Genomic DNA, 18,537 nt, shown 5'->3' with positions numbered 1-18,537 from the left:
TGGAAGAAGCATAAGCTGGAATCAAGATTGCCGGGAGCAATATCAATAACCTCAGATATGCAGATGACACCACCCTTCTGGCAGAAAGTGAAGAACTAAAGAGCCTCTTGATGAAAGTGAAAGTGGAGAGTGAAAAAGTTGGCTTAAAGCTCAACATTCAGAAAATGAAGATCATGGCATCTGGTTCCATCATTTCATGGGAAATAGATGGGGAAACAGTGGAAACAATGGTTGACTTTATTTTTCTGGGCTCCAAAATCACTGCAAATGGTGACCGCAGCCATGAAATTAAAAGACACTTACTCCTTAGAAGGAAAGTTATGACCAACCTAGATAGCATATTGAAAAGCAGAGACATTACTTTGCCAACAAAGGTCCGTCTAGTCAAGGCTATGGTTTTTCCAGTGGTCATGTCTGGATGTGAGAGTTGGACTGTGAAGAAAGCTCAGTGTGGAAGAACTGATGCTTTTGAACTGTGGTATTGAAGAAGACTCTTGTGAGTCCCTTGGACTGCAAGGAGATCCAACCAGTCCATTCTAAAGGAGATCAGCCCTGGGATTTCTTTGGAAGGTATGATGCTAAAGCTGGAACTCCAGTACTTTGGCCACCTCATGCGAAGAGTTGACTCTTTGGAAAAGACTCTGATGCTGGGAGGGATTGGGGGCAGGAGGAGAAGGGGATGACAGAGGATGAGATGGCTGGATGGCATCACTGACTTGAAGGACTTGAGTCTGAGTCAACTCCGGGAGTTGGTGATGGACAGGGAGGCCTGGTGAGCTGTGATTCATGGGGTCGCAAAGAGTAGGACATGACTGAGCGACTGAACTGAACTGAACTGAACTGAACATCTGAAATTAACCCAACATTGTAAATCAACCATATTGCAATACAATATTTTTAAAATACAATTGTTTCTTAAGTCATATAAATAGTAGTCACTTATAATCTTTTTTTAATAAAATTAAGCCTAAATTAAACATATAAATGTATCTTCGCATACATATAACTTTAAATGACACTAATCTACTTCTAATCCCATCTCAAAAAACTGTGTCTTAAGTAAACACATAAGATGTGCCTTCATCAATCCCCACTTTGTAGTACTCATGCCTTTTGCAATCCATTTCCTTTGAATGTGGGCTGAGCCTAATGGTTGACTTGTATTCAATATATCACAGCAGAGAGGAAGGTGTACAATTCCCATAATTAGGTTATTAAAGACTGAATTTCTCTTGTATAGTATTTGTTACCAAGAATGAGTGGTCAAAGATCCTTGTTTTACTGTTCCTCTGAACATTTCAGGACCATTCCCTGCTTTTACTGTTATGATTATATCAGATTTAATGGCTAAAAAATAAATGTTGACTAGACGCTTACTTATTCTATTATAATATATGGTCCTAGCTTGTAAATAACTCTCACACATGAATTTGTTCATAGGTCAATAGCATATCATAAAGAACAGGCTTTTCAAAGTAAATACACAATGCTTCTCTAGTCTTTCTAGAGGAATCTAAAATAATTTTCTACATGTATCTTAGGCAAAGGAAAGTAATCAGACATGTATTAATCTTTATAATAGTGGTTCTTTATCATGGCAGATTCCAGGGATCTCTGTCTGCTAGTGAAAATGTAAGTAGTAAGTGACATGTTGGTGATATTTGCTTCACAGTAAGCCCAGTAAGCTCAATTTAAAATGTTTTAAATTAAAAAAAATCTGTTACAATGGTAAATTTTCCAAAAAAGAGAGTTGAAATATTGCTGATTTCATTTTAAATCTGCCTTGCTTTTCAAGCAATACAATTGAAATTTGCAAATATCCTATTATAAAAAGAATTTTATATTGGCAACATAGCTATTTTTTGAAGACTTTATAATATATAGTTTTCTTTATCTCCTAGTGTTCAACTATCTTTCTTTTTTTCCCCTCTTTGATCAACTATTACAAGTTTTTTAAAGCAATGTTGAAAACCTGTGGTGTAGTAAGTATTTTTCTCAAGTTAGAGGTAAGATTTTCTATTTTATCAATCAGCGCCAGTCCCAGTTGCTATGAGATATATTTCAAAGCCAATGCAAGAGCCTATGTGTATGCTAACTGAGAAACTGTATTTGTCTCTTTTTCAAATGGAATTTTCTTGAGCTCAAAATGAACTACTTTTAAATATCCTTCCTCACTACAATTTCAAAGATGCATACTTATTACTCTTAAATAAAAACAGACAGCAAAAGCATGCAGAGTATACAAAAGTGTTCTCTTAAACTACTTTTTCATTCTTCTCCTACCTTTTTAAGGAATGATTCCCTGTGGTTATACTGAAAATGTGAATATCCAGACACAGTAAGATGCAAAAATGATTCTGTGCATTCACCATCTGTCTCCTTGTACACTTTCAAAATAATCATGTAGGTATCTCCAGCATTGCTTTTCAATATTGTCATTTGGTGGGTTTTCTTCAAAGTTGGCTACAGTGCATTGAGTTTTGTACTGAAAGGCCTTTTGTTGATGACATACTATATAATACTAATTTAAAAAGATGTTTGTCAATGCATAGTCAATGTCAAAAATATAAATTTCAGTATTCCATAACATATGATAAACTGAAATCTGCATATGGTAAAACTTTAAAATAAATAACAATACTTCATTGTAAATTATTCTGCTGGAGTAGTTAAATAGTGTATAGACATGAATTAGAATGATTCTGTTAATCAAATGTGAAGCATACTGGGCCTTAAAATTTAGAGGAAGAGTACAGATATAAATTCAAATATCTTATAGTCTATATATCTAAAATCTATAATTTATATATCTAAATACTCTTTAATGTGTTTGAGTACAATTACTTCTATTCTGGCACAAACTGATGTTTGATGTTAGGTTGATGTATCAATCTAAATGAGCCAGGCTATTGTAATAATATTATGATTTAAATAAGCAATTTGTTTTGCTTGTTACATGTATTGTATGTATCAAGCAGCCTTCATACCATAGCTTGATGTAGCACATAAAAACAAAAGTCATTCACTTAAATTTAAATGTTAGAACACAACGGATACCTTTTTAAATAAGTATGCTCCATACAGTATTTGGGATATACTTATACTATTTTGCTGTTAAAGTCAAATTTAACTGAATGTTCTGTATTTTATTTTTCTGAAAACCCAGCTCTTCATAGTCACTGAAGGAATCAGGCTAACAGAACAACCACAATCCCAGACATCGCTGCTGACCATACCAAAGGAGAGCCTGGAGTTTCCCTGAAAGTGAAAGTGTTAGTCACTGAGCCATGTTCAACTCTTTCGACCTAATGGACTATAGGCCACCACCAGCCTACTCTGTCCATGGGATTCTCTGGGGAAGAATACTGGGTGGGTTGCCTTTCCCTTCTACAGAGGAGTTTCCATTCCAGAGAGCCAAAAATGAGATCCCTCAATTTAATTTTATTTTCCCATTGTTGTTCAGTTTCTCAGTCGTGTCCAACTCCTTGCAGCCCCGTGGACTGCAGCGTGCCAGGCTTTTTCCTATGCCATTACAGAGTAACCCAGGAGAATGTCTTTTTTTTTTTCTCTTTCTTACTTTATGTAAATTAATTCAGCCTCTAAGAGTCCCCCATTGGTTTATAACCAGTTTGTAATATTACCCTTTGGGAGAAAAAACAGGAGAATATACTTCAATATAATTGTATTTTGTTCTTTATTAAAAACGAGATTATATTTCCTACCAGCTCAGTAAATATGGTTATGAAGATATAAAGCCATTGGTCATATATATGTGATCATATGTTATATTAGCTAAAAGGAATCTTTGAAATTGCAAAATTATACAAAATGTTTATTAAGCTGAAGAACAAAATAAAATGTAAAATGGGGTAGGGGGACATCTTTAATAAAAACAAACTCTGCTGGAATATTCCAATTGTACTAATTTTTGTAAACTGTTACTGAAAACTATTTTTTAACAGTGCCCCAAGTCTGTTTTTATTTAGAACAAATCTTCCATTAAAAAGATTCAGATCCATCTGTTGTTCTACATTTCTCTAATATTTCTTAAGAAAAAAGTTTGATATTGAGTACATATTGTCAATCTCTCCCAGAAGAGGGAACTCAAAGGATGAATTTATTTTAAACAGCTACTTAAACAATAATTTCTTATCCAGATATTGGAATAGCCAAGATTAGTCATTAGCAAAGTGGGTTAATTTCAATGATGAATATTTTGATTGAATTTGGGAGAATATATTAGAGGAATTTTCTTTTTTTTTTTTTTAGTATTCAAATATCAAATTAGGATGCGTGGCTTAGTTTGTGATGTCAAAATACTGATATGAATGATGAATACAAGCAATGCATATGAACAAAAGGTCAGTTAACCAACATTTCAAGGATGATCTAAGGCATGTTTGTAATTTGTTCTTATATTGGAGAAACATCTTTTGATTTATTTTTTGTCTGGAAATAGGAAATTTTCCTCATGTCTTAGAACATTTCTTTTTCCTTAATCTGGAGTTTCTATAGGCCTTTTTAGTTTTCCTAAGTTTTTTAAAATTTTATATTGGAGTATAGCAAACAAACAATGTGACAGTTTCAGGCAGATAGCAAAGGAATTCACTCATACAGATACATGTATCCATTCTCCCCCAAAGTCCCACACCATTCAGGCTGCCAAATATTAATAACATTGAAAGCTCCCTGTTACTATAATTCTCTTTAATTTTTAGGATATTCTAGTTAAATTTGTGAGTATAAGATATTTGTTATCTTTGTGAGTAGTAACTTTTAGATTATTAATTTTGTTGAAAAGGAAGTGGTTACCTCTGTATTACATGCCTCTCTTTTATCTCTTAGTCCATTCATACTGCTAGAACAGAATGCCATGAACTTATGAACAAGAAATTTCTTACAGTTCTGGAAGCTGGAAAATCCAAGATCAAGGTCCTTGCAGATGTGGTGTATATTGAGGGCCTAGTTTGTAGATTGGATCTTTGTGCTGTATCCTCACATGGAAGAAAGGGTGAGCAAACTCTCTGGGACGGCTTTAAGAAAGGCATTAATCCTATTCTATTCATCAGGGCTCAAATCTTATGATGCAATCACTTGATGAAGTCTCTGCTTCCAAATATTATCCCATTTGGGATTGCGTGCTAAATCACTTCAGTTGTGTCTGACTCTTGGTGACCCTATGGACAGTAGACTACCAGGCTCCACTGTCCATGGGATTTTCCAGGCAAAAATACTGGAGTGTGCTGCCATGCCCTCCTCCAGGGGATCTTCCTGACTCAGAGCAAAACCCAAGTCTCTTAAGTCTCCTGCATCGGCAGGCAGGTTGCTTACCACTAGCACTGCATGGGAAGCCTAAATATGAATTGTGGGAAGACACATTGAATCTATAGCCACCTATTCTTGCATTATAACATTTTATCACTATCAGTAATTATTTATATTTTATGGGTATATTTAAGATTCAAAAGCTCATTATTAGTGTTAAAGCATCTGTATATCTATTGTAAGTTTGAATATATATGCTTATTTATTTTTTAATACCACATTGCTCTTGTTATTCAGTTGCTAAGTCATGTCCAACTCTGCAATGAACTACAGCATGAACTACAGCATGCCTGGCTTCCCTGTCCTTTACTGTCTCCTGGAGTTTGTTCAAATGCATGTCCACTCAAGTCTGTGATGTCATTCTACCATCTCATCCTCTGTTGCCCCCTTCTCCTCCTGCCCTCAATCGTTCCCATTATCTTTCCCAATGAGTCGGCTCTTTGCATCAGGTAACCAAAGTATTGGAGTTTCATTCAGCTTCAGCATCAGTCCTTCCAATGAATATTCAGGGTTGATTTCCTTTAGGATTCACTAGTTTGATCTCCTTGCTGTCCAAAGGACTCTCAAGAGTCTTCTCCAGCATCACAATTCAAAAGCATTGATTCTTTGGTGCTCAGCCTTCTTTATGGTCCAACTCTCACATCCATACATGACTACTGGAAAACCATAGATTTGACCATACAGACCTTTGTCAGCAAAGTAATGTCTCTGCTTTATAATATGCTGTCTAGGTTTATCATAGCTTTTCTTCCAAGGAGTAACCATGCTATGCTTATCATGTGAAAGTGAAAGTCACTCAGTCATGTCCAACTCTTTGAGACTTCATGGACTATACAGTCCATGGAATTCTCTGGGCCAGAATACTGGTGTGGGTAGCCTTTCCCTTCTCCAGGTGATCTTCCCAACCCAAGAAAAGAACCCAGGTCTGCAGCATTGCTGGCAAATTCTTTACCAACTGAGCTAAAAACAATTATTTACCCAAACTGTATGTCTCAATTATATTCTCATTATAATATATAGGTAGGCACCTTTTATTAGTAGTACAATTAACAATGTATTGACACTATCAAGGCTGTGGACATTAAGGCTATGAAAAACTGAGATATATTCTGGGAAAATCCACCCATTATCATACTATTGTACAATCTATAACTTGACATTCACTACTGATACTTCTCTAACTTTAATACCCAAGTTTATCTCTCATCATGTTTTGTTAATATTATGTTTTATATATCCTTCAGGACATACATTTTTTCTTAGTATTTACCACTACCATTCCAAGCAGCACCATCTCTTTGTTTAAATTGCACACTAGTTTCCTTGTTCAGTTCCTCTCAGTTATGGTTACCTTCTCCAAGTGTATTACCTATGTCTCATCAAGGGTGTATATTTTTAAAAGCAAAAAACCCTTCAATGGTTTCCCATTTTATTAGGATAAATATGTTTAACAAGATCGCCAATTCCAAGTGATCCAATTGCCACCTCTGCCACATCATTCTGTGTTTCTCCATCTTTTGGTCCCTACAATCCAGTAAGGATTACATCTCCTTATAATAAACAGCCCTTTTATCACTTTTCTGGAAGGAATTTTAATTTCTTTTCTTATAGGGTTATACCCACTAGTTTTCCTCCATAAGGAATACTCTCACTTACTCATTCTCATAGAAACTAGGAAACATAAAAACAGATAACTGGTTGAGTCAAATGAAGTTACTAGACTATGCTAGACTATTACTAACTAAATGGGACTGACAGTCTTGAGACTTTCGTAACCTAGAATAATGATAAGAGCAATTTTAATAGAAAGTTGGCCACTGTTTTTAAATATAGATAATGGATTACTGGATTATAGTGAATTAATTTCCTAGAAAATTATTATAAACTATCTCTGGAAAAATAATTATCTGAAATATAATACAAGTTTAGTTCTATATTGGAGTTTATATGAAAACTGGCATTGTTCTTCAAGGACATATTCAAATTTAGTTCCAGCAATGAGGATATTTGATTTCAGCAGTATTTTAGAAAAAGGGGACTGGTTAGATGACCTATGAAGATCCTTGAATCTCTGTACTTTCCTGAGCCAGTTTCTTCCTTCTTCACGGAGTTGAATCATTTAACTTTATTTCCAATCACAGGAATATGAAACTTCAAGTTTAGGCTTTTCAGAAAGGGCTCTTCTATTGACCAGTTCCTGAAACCTTGCCAAATTGTTAAACTCTCTTTCTCTATTTTCTTTAAATGGCACTTTACCAAAGTACCCTTTAGAACTGTTTGAATATTAATTAGCTAATGCATGAAAAGCACTATAGTAATATTAAACGTCTCTGGTAATGAATGAACTGGGAGGTTTATGTGCTTCAGCCTTTTCAAGCATCACTATTCCTTTGTCTTTATGTACAAAGCCAGGAAAATACAACTTTAAACAAGAGTTCATGTATTCAACAAAACTCTACCTACTGTCAATGTGTGATAAGCAGCACACTAGACACTAGGGGTCTTGCTTTGAACAAACATTTTGATATACTGTCTTTCTTGCTCATGTTCTCAGTAGAAAATTAAAATTAGACTTCTATAAATAAGAACAATGTGAGAGATGGGCCTGAAGTAGCAGAGAATAGGTTCAAAGAACAGAAGACTGTGTGACTACAATACAAGCAGCAAGTCTAGAAGAACAAACACGGCCTGAGCAGTGGTCCTCAAAGTTTTCTGAATGCACACCTTACCTTTCTAAAAGACTGAGCATTCAGAGTACATAAACATTCACTTACAGACACTAAGTTATTATTTAAATATATGTACGAGTAGCATATGTTACCAAAATACAACAAGACATAAAATGTAAAACAATGAGAATTAAGGTGAAGAAAAATATTTTTTTTACATTATCAATGAAAAAAACAATCATAATTTTTTTTCTCTCACTGAAAATATTATTAAAATAATATCAGACTGAAGAACAGTATTCTCAGCTAGACTTACTGAAATCATGGGTTCACATTTTCAATTCCATTCTCCAAACTTTCATTTTTAAAAGAATTGCTCTTTTTTTATCTTCTCTTTGGACATTTAGTAACTCTTGAAAACAAATCAGAGAATGTTGCATTTTTATGTTCTTATATATGGATTTAAAACTTACTGAGCCTCACTTGGAAAAGACTCTGATGCTGGGAGGGTTTGGGGGCAGGAGGAGAAGGGGACAATAGAGGATGAGATGGCTGGATGGCATCACTGACTTGATGGACATGAGTCTGAGTGAACTCCGGGAGTTGGTGATGGACAGGGAGGCCTGGCATGCTGTGATTCATGGGGTCGCAGAGAGTCGGACACGACTGAGCGACTGAACTGACTTACTGAACTGACTGAGCCTCATTTGGAAAATGGTTGAACAGGTTAGAAAGTTATGCTGCTCTTTGTGCCCACTATCATTTGTTAGTATCTGTAGGCATGACATACATTTAAGATAAATGTGCAGGTTAATATATATATATATATTTTTAATTTTATTTTATTTTTAAACTTTACATAATTGCACTAGTTTTGCCAAATATCAAAATGAATCCGCCACAGGCATACATGTGTTCCCCATCCTGAACCCTCCTCCCTCCTCCCTCCCCACACCATCCCTCTGGGTCGTCCCAGTGCACCAGCCCCAAGCATCCAGTATCGTGCAGGTTAATATATTTAAATTAATAAAAATAAAAAATGGCACTAAGGTACTTTATTTTTCTACCTTTTGCTATATCTGATTAATTTCCATTGAATTTCATAATAAAACTGATATCTTTCATTAAAGCAGAGGAAATGTGCAGCTACACCATTTTATATCATTAATATAATGATATTAATGGTAATTCCTTGAATATGAGGGAGGAAGTTGATGGAAAAGAAACTCAAAGAAAACTTTTGAGTTTTGCATACTATAAAAGTAAGCTTAGTTAAATGATGTAATTGGTAAACTATTCACATACAAATGACAAAATACCAGAACACTCTAAAAGAAAATAATAAATCTGGGGTATTTGAAACCCCTGTTTTTTCCCCAGAGAACTTGTCTGACATTCAGACCAAGTGAAAGAGACAACAGAACTTGTACATTAAGCGTGATACTAAATTTAATGTATTACTCAATTCTAGGGAAAAAAAAAAAAACATAGAAGTTTAATCTTTTCCCTTCAGCCCTTAGCCAATTATCTTTGTTGCCTTTGGGTGTTTATATCCCACTAGAGAGACCAGTGTTGTTGAGAAAGTAAGAAAGGGATTAAGAAGACTTTTCCAACTCAAGTAATAATTCCATTTTTATTTCATTTTCAATAGAAACCCCTGTGAAAGTTTTAAAACACTAGAATGAATAAGTTGATTTGCATTTTAAGAGTAAGAATGCTCACTCATTTGATTGAGGGATCAAATGAGTTTAAGAATGAAGACAGGAAAATAAGTTTGGTAGATATTATAGTTCAGTTCAGTCACTCAGTCGTGTCCAACTCTTTGTGACCCCATGAACCGCAGCATGCCAGGCCTCCCTTTCCATCACCAACTCCCAAAGTCCACCCAAATCCATGTCCATTGAGTCAGTGATGCTATCAAACCATCTCATCCTCTCTTGTCCCCTTCTCTTCCTGCCCCCAATCTTCCCCAGTATCATGGTCTTTTCAAATGAGTCAGCTCTTTGCATTGGGTGGCCAAAGTACTGGAGTTTCAGCTTCAGCATCAGTCCTTCCAATGAACACCCAGGACTGATCTCCTTTAGGATGGACTGGTTGGATCTCCTTACAGTTCAAGGGACTCTCAAGAGTCTTCTCCAACACCACAGTTCAAATCATCAATTCTTTGGTGCTCAGCTTTCTTTATAGTCCAACTCTCACATCCATACATGACTACTGGAAAAACATATAGCCTTGACTAGACAGACCTTTGTTGGCAAAGTAATGTCTCTGCTTTTTAATATGCTAAGTTGGTCATAACTTTCCTTCCAAGGAGTAAGTGTCTTTTTATTTCATGGTTGCAATCACCATCTGCAGTGATTTTGGAGCCCCCCAAAATAAATCAGCCACTGTTTCCACTGTTTCCCCATCTATTTCCCATGAGGTGATGGGACCAGATGCCATGATCTTAGTTTTCTGAATATTGAGCTGTAAGCCAACTTTTTCACTCTCCTCTTTCACTTTCATCAAGAGGCTGTTTAGCTCTTCTTCACTTTCTGCCATAAGGGTGGTGTCATCTGCATATCTGAGATTATTGATATTTCTCCCAGCAATCTTGATTCCAACTTTTTCTTCCTTCAGCCCAACATTTCTCATGATGTACTCTGCATATAAGTCTTCTTAAAACAACACGAAAATTTGAAGTAGAATGTTAGCCATAGAGATGCAGAGAAACAAAAAAAGTCATCATTATAATAGGTAAAGGACTCAGGAATTGATTCATAATCGATCCATAATATAAAGGGACATGTATGTTGGATTTGAGAAGTTTTGAATGTTTGTACATTGGTCGTGTGTGTGTTAGTCACTCAGTTGTGTCTGACTCTTTGCAACCCCATGGACTGTAGCCCACCAAGCTCCTCTGTCTACGGAATTATCCAGGCAAGAATACTGGAGTGGGTTGCCATTCCTTTCTCCAGGGTACCTTTCCAACCCAGGGATTGAATCTGGGTTTCCTGCGTTGCAAGCAGGCTCTTTTCCATTTGATCTACAAGGGAAGCCCTGTACTGTTGGTTAAAATCAAATATATGAAGTCAGAATCAGTTTTTTGGGATGAGCTAGAATGAGAAGAAAAGAATACCAGTATTATTTTACACATGTTAATTTTGGGATGCCAATGAAATATCCTCATGCATTTCTCTAGCATAGATGGATAAATGGATCTGGGGATATAAACTTGAGTCAATAGGGCTTCTGGATCAAGATGGAAATGCAAATCAAAACCACAATTAGATATCTTGCCCATCTGTTAGGATGAATATTATCAAAAGATAAAGGATAAGAAATGTTGACAAGGATGTGGAGAAAGGGAAATCCTTGTACACTGTTAGTGGAAATGCAAATTGGTACAATCAGATCTTTTTCATTTTTACCTGAGTTTTCTAAAAAAACGACTGTTTTGTCTATTATGTACATGACTGGATTTGAAAAGTATAAAATAATTTTATGTTTGTATTTCTAAGGTGAAACCATAAATGTTAAGGCTTCAAGAGTTGCTATGGCTTAAATCTGATTCCAAATGCTTAGAAACTTCAAGGAACATTATAATCTCTAAGTCTGCATACTAAAAACCATGCTGACTCAGTGTCTCCTCATGTATTTCTTGGGATGAATCATGTGTTTAAATTTATGTTTTTAATTAATATTTTATATTTAATATGCTTCATAGTATGAGCTATATGGGTTTATAGTGTTGATAAAATAGATGAATTTGGAATGTGACAACCAAATATTGACAGCAATAAATTCATGACTTTTCCCAGGACTCAATCCATGCGTTTTTGTTCCTATTTGAATAACTGTAGAGAAGGTATTTTTCCTATCCTTACATCTCAATAATTGAGACATTCCTTCTCTGTCTCTGAGGTAGACCTGAAGCAGGAGGTAGATGGGTGCTCCCCACTCCAGGATAAAGCAATTGGAGATTTGTTTACATCTCAATAATTGAGACATTCCTTCTCTGTCTCTGAGGTAGACCTGAAGCAGGAGGTAGATGGGTGCTCCCCACTCCAGGATAAAGCAATTGGAGATTTGTTCCTTGTGGACTGATACTCTAAGATGAGAATAGTAGGACAATCAAGAGAGGAGGCTAGACTCTGCCCAGATAGATGGTAAGAGACCACATTTCTCATTCTCAAAGTCAGGAGACTCCCCAACTACCCATGCACAGGAAAGCTCCCTGGAAGTCAAAAGAGAAGGGGCACCACCCTACAGTAAGTGATGCAATTACCCATAGGCCTCTTTGGTGGAATCTATCTTGGCTAAAAGATATAGGTACACATGGGAGGAAACTGAAATAAAACAAATATGGACTTTGAACCAGGCAATTCAACATGATTGGCTAAAGAAAACCCAGAAGAAATGCCCCATAAATGTAATTCAGACTACCATGGGGGCGAGACTCTTGCTCCACCTCCACCTGTATGTCTAGCCACGTGTGAAAGTGAAAATGAAGTCATTCAGTCATGTCCAACTCTTTGTGACCCCATGGGCTGTAGCCTACCAGGCTCCTCCATCTATGGGATTTTCCAGGACAGAGTATTGGAGTGGGTTGTCATTGGCTTCTCCAGGGGATCTTCCTGAGCCAGGGGTCGAACCTGGGTCTCCAACATAGCAGGCAGATGCTTTACCATCTGAGCCATCAGGGAAGCCATTTTTCCTTCTAATAAATACTTTACTTGTCTCATTACTCTCTATCTTTGTAGGAATTCTTTTCTGTATAAGCTGAAGGGCCAGGATCTTGTCACTAGAAGACCAATGCACAAAATGAAAGAGAGGGGAGAAGAGGGGACGAGAAAGGGAAAGCTGAAGAACAGAAGACAGAGATGATTATATCAGTCAGTGCTATCCAGAGAAACATAATCAATAAAAGGTTATACACATACACGTACCCATATGTATTCCCACACATACACATACCTATGCGCATGAGTGCATGCTAAGAAGTTTATTTTAGGGAAATGGCTCACATATTTGTGGAATTGTTAAGTCGGAAACTGGTAGTAGGACAGTCCAGCAAGTGGGAAACTCAGGTAAACATTAATGCTACAGTCTTTAAAAAAAATTATATATATATATATATATATATATATATATATATAGGAGTATAGTTGATCTACAATGTTGTGTTAGACTTAAGTGTACAGCAAAGTGAATCAGTTATACATATACATATATCTACTTTTTAAAAAAAAATCTATTCCCATATAGGCCATTACAGGGTTCTGAGTAGAATTAATTCCCTGTGCTATACAGTAGGTCCTTGTTAGCTATCTATTAGATATATATTAGTGTGTATGTCAATCCCAATCTCCCAATTTATCCCTCCCCTATTTCCCTGGGTAACCATAAATATGTTTTCTACATCTGTAACTATTTCTGTTTTGTAGATAAGCTCATTTGAAAACCACAGTTAGAAAAGATGCATGCACCCAATGTTCATTGCAGGACTATTTATAATAGTCACTACATGGAAGCAACCTAAATATCCATCAACGGAGGAATGGATAAAGAAGAAGTGGTACATATATACAATGGAACATTGCTTGGCTATGAAAAAGAATGAAACAATGTCATTTATAGCATTGGATATACCTAGAGAGTGTCATGGTCAGCATAGTAAGTCAGACAGAGAAAGGCAAATATATTATATCACTTATGTGTGGAATGCCATAGTCTTGAGGCAGAATTTCATTTTGTGGAAACCTCTGTGTTCTTAAGGCCTTTGGCTTATTGTATGAGGCCCACCCACATTATAGAAGGTAAGCTCTTTTATGTAAATTCAACAGATTTTACATCTACACATTTGCACGATAGTTACATGGTAGCTACATCTATAGAACAGTTTACAGTGATACTGAGAATTCTGCTTGATTAAACATGTGGGCACCTTAGCTCAAAAAAATGGACACACTAACTTACATTGGCAACCATAACAAAATTGAATGACAACACCAACACATTCTAGGCACTAATGATAAACCCATATGATTGCCTCATATCAATTTTGCAGAGGAGAAAATACAGAATGGTGGATAACTATATTACTGGAAACCACTGTGATTTCAGATAGAGTTTCAAAACTTAACAGAAATCCCATGTCATACTTTTGTGTTGGAGCCTAACGCTGAACAGCTTGTTGGAGAAATGGTTATGTACTTGTGCAAATAATGGTTTTGGCATGTTGCCTTTCATGTTTTAGAAACTGGAACTGCATTCACCTATGACTACTGTAGTAGGGCACAAATCTTATATCTGCCTTGGTAACAGTTTGCATCTTTTTAGTCAAGAGTCTATATTTGAAAAAGCTCCTATAAATAACCATAAATATAATAAAGGCCAAGGCCAGATGATCCTAAATCATTGAAAATGAAGCTGTTTATATACCAAACTCATTTTGCAGTTTAACCCTTCTAACAAAAATGAGTTTTTTTAAAGTAGAGATTATGGAATCATGAATAACTATAGGATTTAATGCATCATCATGATATTGAGGAATCAATGACAGTTCACAGAGATAGAGTGAGAAAAAAAGTAGGAGACAGAGGCAATACCATAGTAGGAATGAGGGAGAAGATACATTTTTGCAAAAAAGATATATAGTAGGCAAACTAACTTTAAGGCTGTTGAAAGAGAAATTTATTTTTTAAGGTGCAAAATTCTACAGGCATGAGAAAAAGTTGTTAAACATCAATTTACATTAGATAAGAATTTTGCAATATAGTACAAAAAAGGAATCTGAGGCTTTATTCTGTTATTGTAGCTAGCTTATGCTTTAGAAGAAACAAAAGAAATCAAATGTATTTATTTAATCCTTTTTGTCAGTAATACTGAGGGTGAAGAATTCATTTGTAACTTTCTCAGTGCTGAGTAGTATCTTAGATCTTCACATGTATTAAAGTAAAATGTAATGCCTTTTTGATCCTAAGACTTCTGAATATATAGTTCATTTCTATTTATGAAAAAGGAAGTTTTCTGCATAATTAAAATTTCATGAAAAATGTCTGAGTCTTACAGTTATCAAAATAAAGAATTTTGTTGATTTTCTTTTCATTCATTTTTGTTGTTCAGTCATTTAGTCCTGTCAGACTTTTTGTGGCCTCACCATCTCATCTTCTGTTGCCCCCTTCTCCTGTGGCTTCAATATTTCCCATCAGGGTCTTTTCCAATGAGTCAGCAATTTGCATCAGGTGGCCAAAGTATTGGAGCTTCAGTTTGAGCATCAGTCCTTCCAATGAATGTTCACGGTTGATTTCCCTTAGGATTGACTTGTTTGATTTCCTTGCAATCCAAGAGACTCTCAAAAGTCTTCTCCAGCACCACAGTTTGAAAGCATCAATTCTGTGGTGCTCAGCCTTTTTTATGGTCCAACTCTCATGTTCGTACATGACTACTGGAAAAACCATAACTTTGACTATACAGACCTTTATCAGCACAGTTATGTCTCTGCTTTTTAACATGCTGTCTAGGTTCATCATAGCTTTCCTTCCAAGGAGAAAACGTCTTTTGATTTCATGGCTGCAGTCACCATGAACAGTGATTTTGGGGTTCAAGAAAATAAAATCTGTCACTGCTTCCATTTATTCTCCTTCTAGTTGCCATGAAGTGATGGGACTGGATGTCATGATCTTCGTTTTTTGAATGTCAAGTTTTAAGCCAGCTTTTTCACTCTCTTCTTTCATCTTTATCAAGAGGCTCCTTAGTTCCTCTTTGTTTTCTGCTATTAGATAGTAGATATTCCATCATCTGCATATCTGAGTTTGCTGATATTTCTCCTGGCAATCTGGATTCCAGCTTGTGATTTATCCAGCCCAGCATTTTGCATAATGTACTCTGCATAAAAGTTAAATAAGCAGAGTGACAATATACAATCTTGATGTACTCCTTTCCCAATTTTGAATCAGTCAGTTGTTTTATGTTTGGTTCTAACTGTTGCATCTTGACCTGCATTTAGTTTTCTCAGGATACAGGTAAGGTGGTCTGGTATTCTCATCTTTTTAAGAATTTTCCACAGTTTATTGTGACCCACTGTCAAAGGCTATAGCATAGTCAATGAATCAGAAATAGATGTTTTCCTGGAATTCTCTTGCTTTTTCTATGATCCAATGGATATCGTCAATTTGATCTCTGGTTCCTCTATCTTTTCAAAGTCCAGTTTGTACATCAATAAGTTCTCTGTTCATGTACTGTTGAAGCCTAGCTTGAAGACAACATAAGAATACCTCAAGAGAGCCAGTATTCTGCAAGGGAAAAATTCTGAATCTCATAATGTAGGCAGGTGGTTTGTTTACAATTAAACTGAGTAATATCTCCTATAATTGTGTTATACTTTCGACAAGTCCACTAATGAAATGGAACCCGCCTCAAAACACAGTTATTTATCTCCTCAATATGTCTGCAAGATTTATAAACAAGAGGAAGCAAACATCTGGAAAGCTAAACTTAAAATATCTGCAGGTCAGAATCTCCCTGGTTGTTAGAGCTGAGGAAAAAGAGATCTGACAAGCTCCCTGTTCAAAGATTAAAATGTCCCAATAACATATCCCAAGAACAGAGATAGACCACAGGCAGATTGAATCTTATGTAGACTGGAACCCAAAGATCACCCAGTTAGGTTCCTATCTAATTTGAGAGCAGCTCTTTACCCTATCTTCCTAGAGAAGAAAGCCCTCCTTGGCAGAAGAAAATCTGCTTAAGGCCCCATAGCTCTTTAAAAAATAACCAGACATACAATAAATAAGTTAAAGGTAATTAAAAAGACACAGACAGAGTGATAATCCAAATAGTGAATGGAGTATAAAGGACTTATTAAGGTGCTCAGTATAAGAAATGACAGATGAAAAGATGAGAAGTTCAATAGGAAATTTTAGTCTATAAAATAGAATCATATGTAAATTTTAGAACTAAGAAATGCAGTATCTGAAAGAAATAAAATCCAAAAATGATTTTAACAAGACTGCACACAGAAGACAAGATTATGTACTTTTTACTTTTTATATGAAATATTCAGAATGTAACCATTAAATATACATGGTATACATAAGCACTAACACTATGTCTGTTAATAGAATTGCTGTTGACTCCATTTTTTTTTTTTTCATTTTTCTTCTTTTTCTATTTTGATTAATATCAATTACAGGTTTAGGCTGAATAATGGTCAGTAGCTCCTGAAACAAACAACTCCCAGATCTCAGTGAATAAACATAGCATTTTTCTCCCTTTTTCATTATAAATAAAATGTTGATATTTCTTATCAAGTGGCCCTTCTGAATTGCTCTCCTATTAAGTGGTAATTCTAGGATCCATGTTCTTTTCATTTAGCTGCTCCACAGTGTCCCGTGTTCTCAGAATCCCCTGTATATTATGGTTTGACAATGAAAAGAGAACCTTGGGAGAACTGTCAGCACCATTACCCCTCAGTGACACGGGCAGAAGGGAACCCTGGGGGCTGGGCTGCAGTCCATGGGGTTGGGTTGCAGAGCTGGACTCTTTCACTTTGGGTTTCCCAGGTGGCGCCAGTGGTAAAGAATCCACTTGCCAATGAAGGAGACATAAGACGCTGGTTCAATTCCTGGGTGGGGAAGCTCCCCTAGAGAAGAGAATGGCAATCCACGCTAGTATTCTTGCCTAGAGAAATCCATGGGCAGAGGAGCCTGGCAGGCTACAGTGTTGGACACAACTGAAGGACTTGGCATGCACATCTCAAGCAGCACTGCCATCCTTTTCTCTTGTGTAGTGGTATCATGGTTCCTTTAGGAGCTCTAAATGCAGTGCCTGGCAGATGAATCATTCCCCCAAACACCTTTACACAACAAAGGGGCACATACATTTTTGCAATTCAACAGGTAATCTTTGCCACAAGTTAAAGCATGCAATGAAGCAAATTACAATCTACATGCAAAATAAGTATGTTGCTTTAAACTATCTAAGTGGTTCCTTAAACTCTATCTTTTCTTCTGTTCTCAAAGGTTATCTCTTAAATTGTGCCTATTTATTTAATTGGGCAAAGCAAATTTTGCACAGATTCCATGTATAAAGAAATTGTCCTTAAATATTTTAATTGCTTGTAATTTATCAGAGAAAAGAAACCCTGTGTCTTTTTCGCATTTATCTATCTTTTTTAATGTACAGATTAGATTCTGTGCTTCCCATGCTTTGAATTTATAAACAAAATAGAAAATTAATGGAGTTATTCTGTAAATAATATGTGTGTATACATGTTGAATTGCTCACTTTTCATGTTTTTTTTTTTTTTAATTCCAAAACAATTTTCATGGGACAAACTTTATAATTCCAAGGCACAGTGGTAAAGAATCTGCCTTCCAATTCAGGAGATGCAGAAGCTACAGTTTCAATCCCTGGGTTGGGAAGATCCTCTGCAGAGGAACTAGGTACCCACTCCAGTACTCTTGCCTGAGAAGTCCCATGGACAGAGGACTACAGTCCATGAGATCACAAAAGAATCAGACATGACTGAGCATGCCAGCATAACAATGAATATATTATC

This window comes from Bos javanicus, chromosome 1 (assembly GCF_032452875.1).
Source record: "Bos javanicus breed banteng chromosome 1, ARS-OSU_banteng_1.0, whole genome shotgun sequence".
Taxonomy (NCBI): domain Eukaryota; kingdom Metazoa; phylum Chordata; class Mammalia; order Artiodactyla; family Bovidae; genus Bos; species Bos javanicus.
This window is presented reverse-complemented; position numbering follows the sequence as displayed.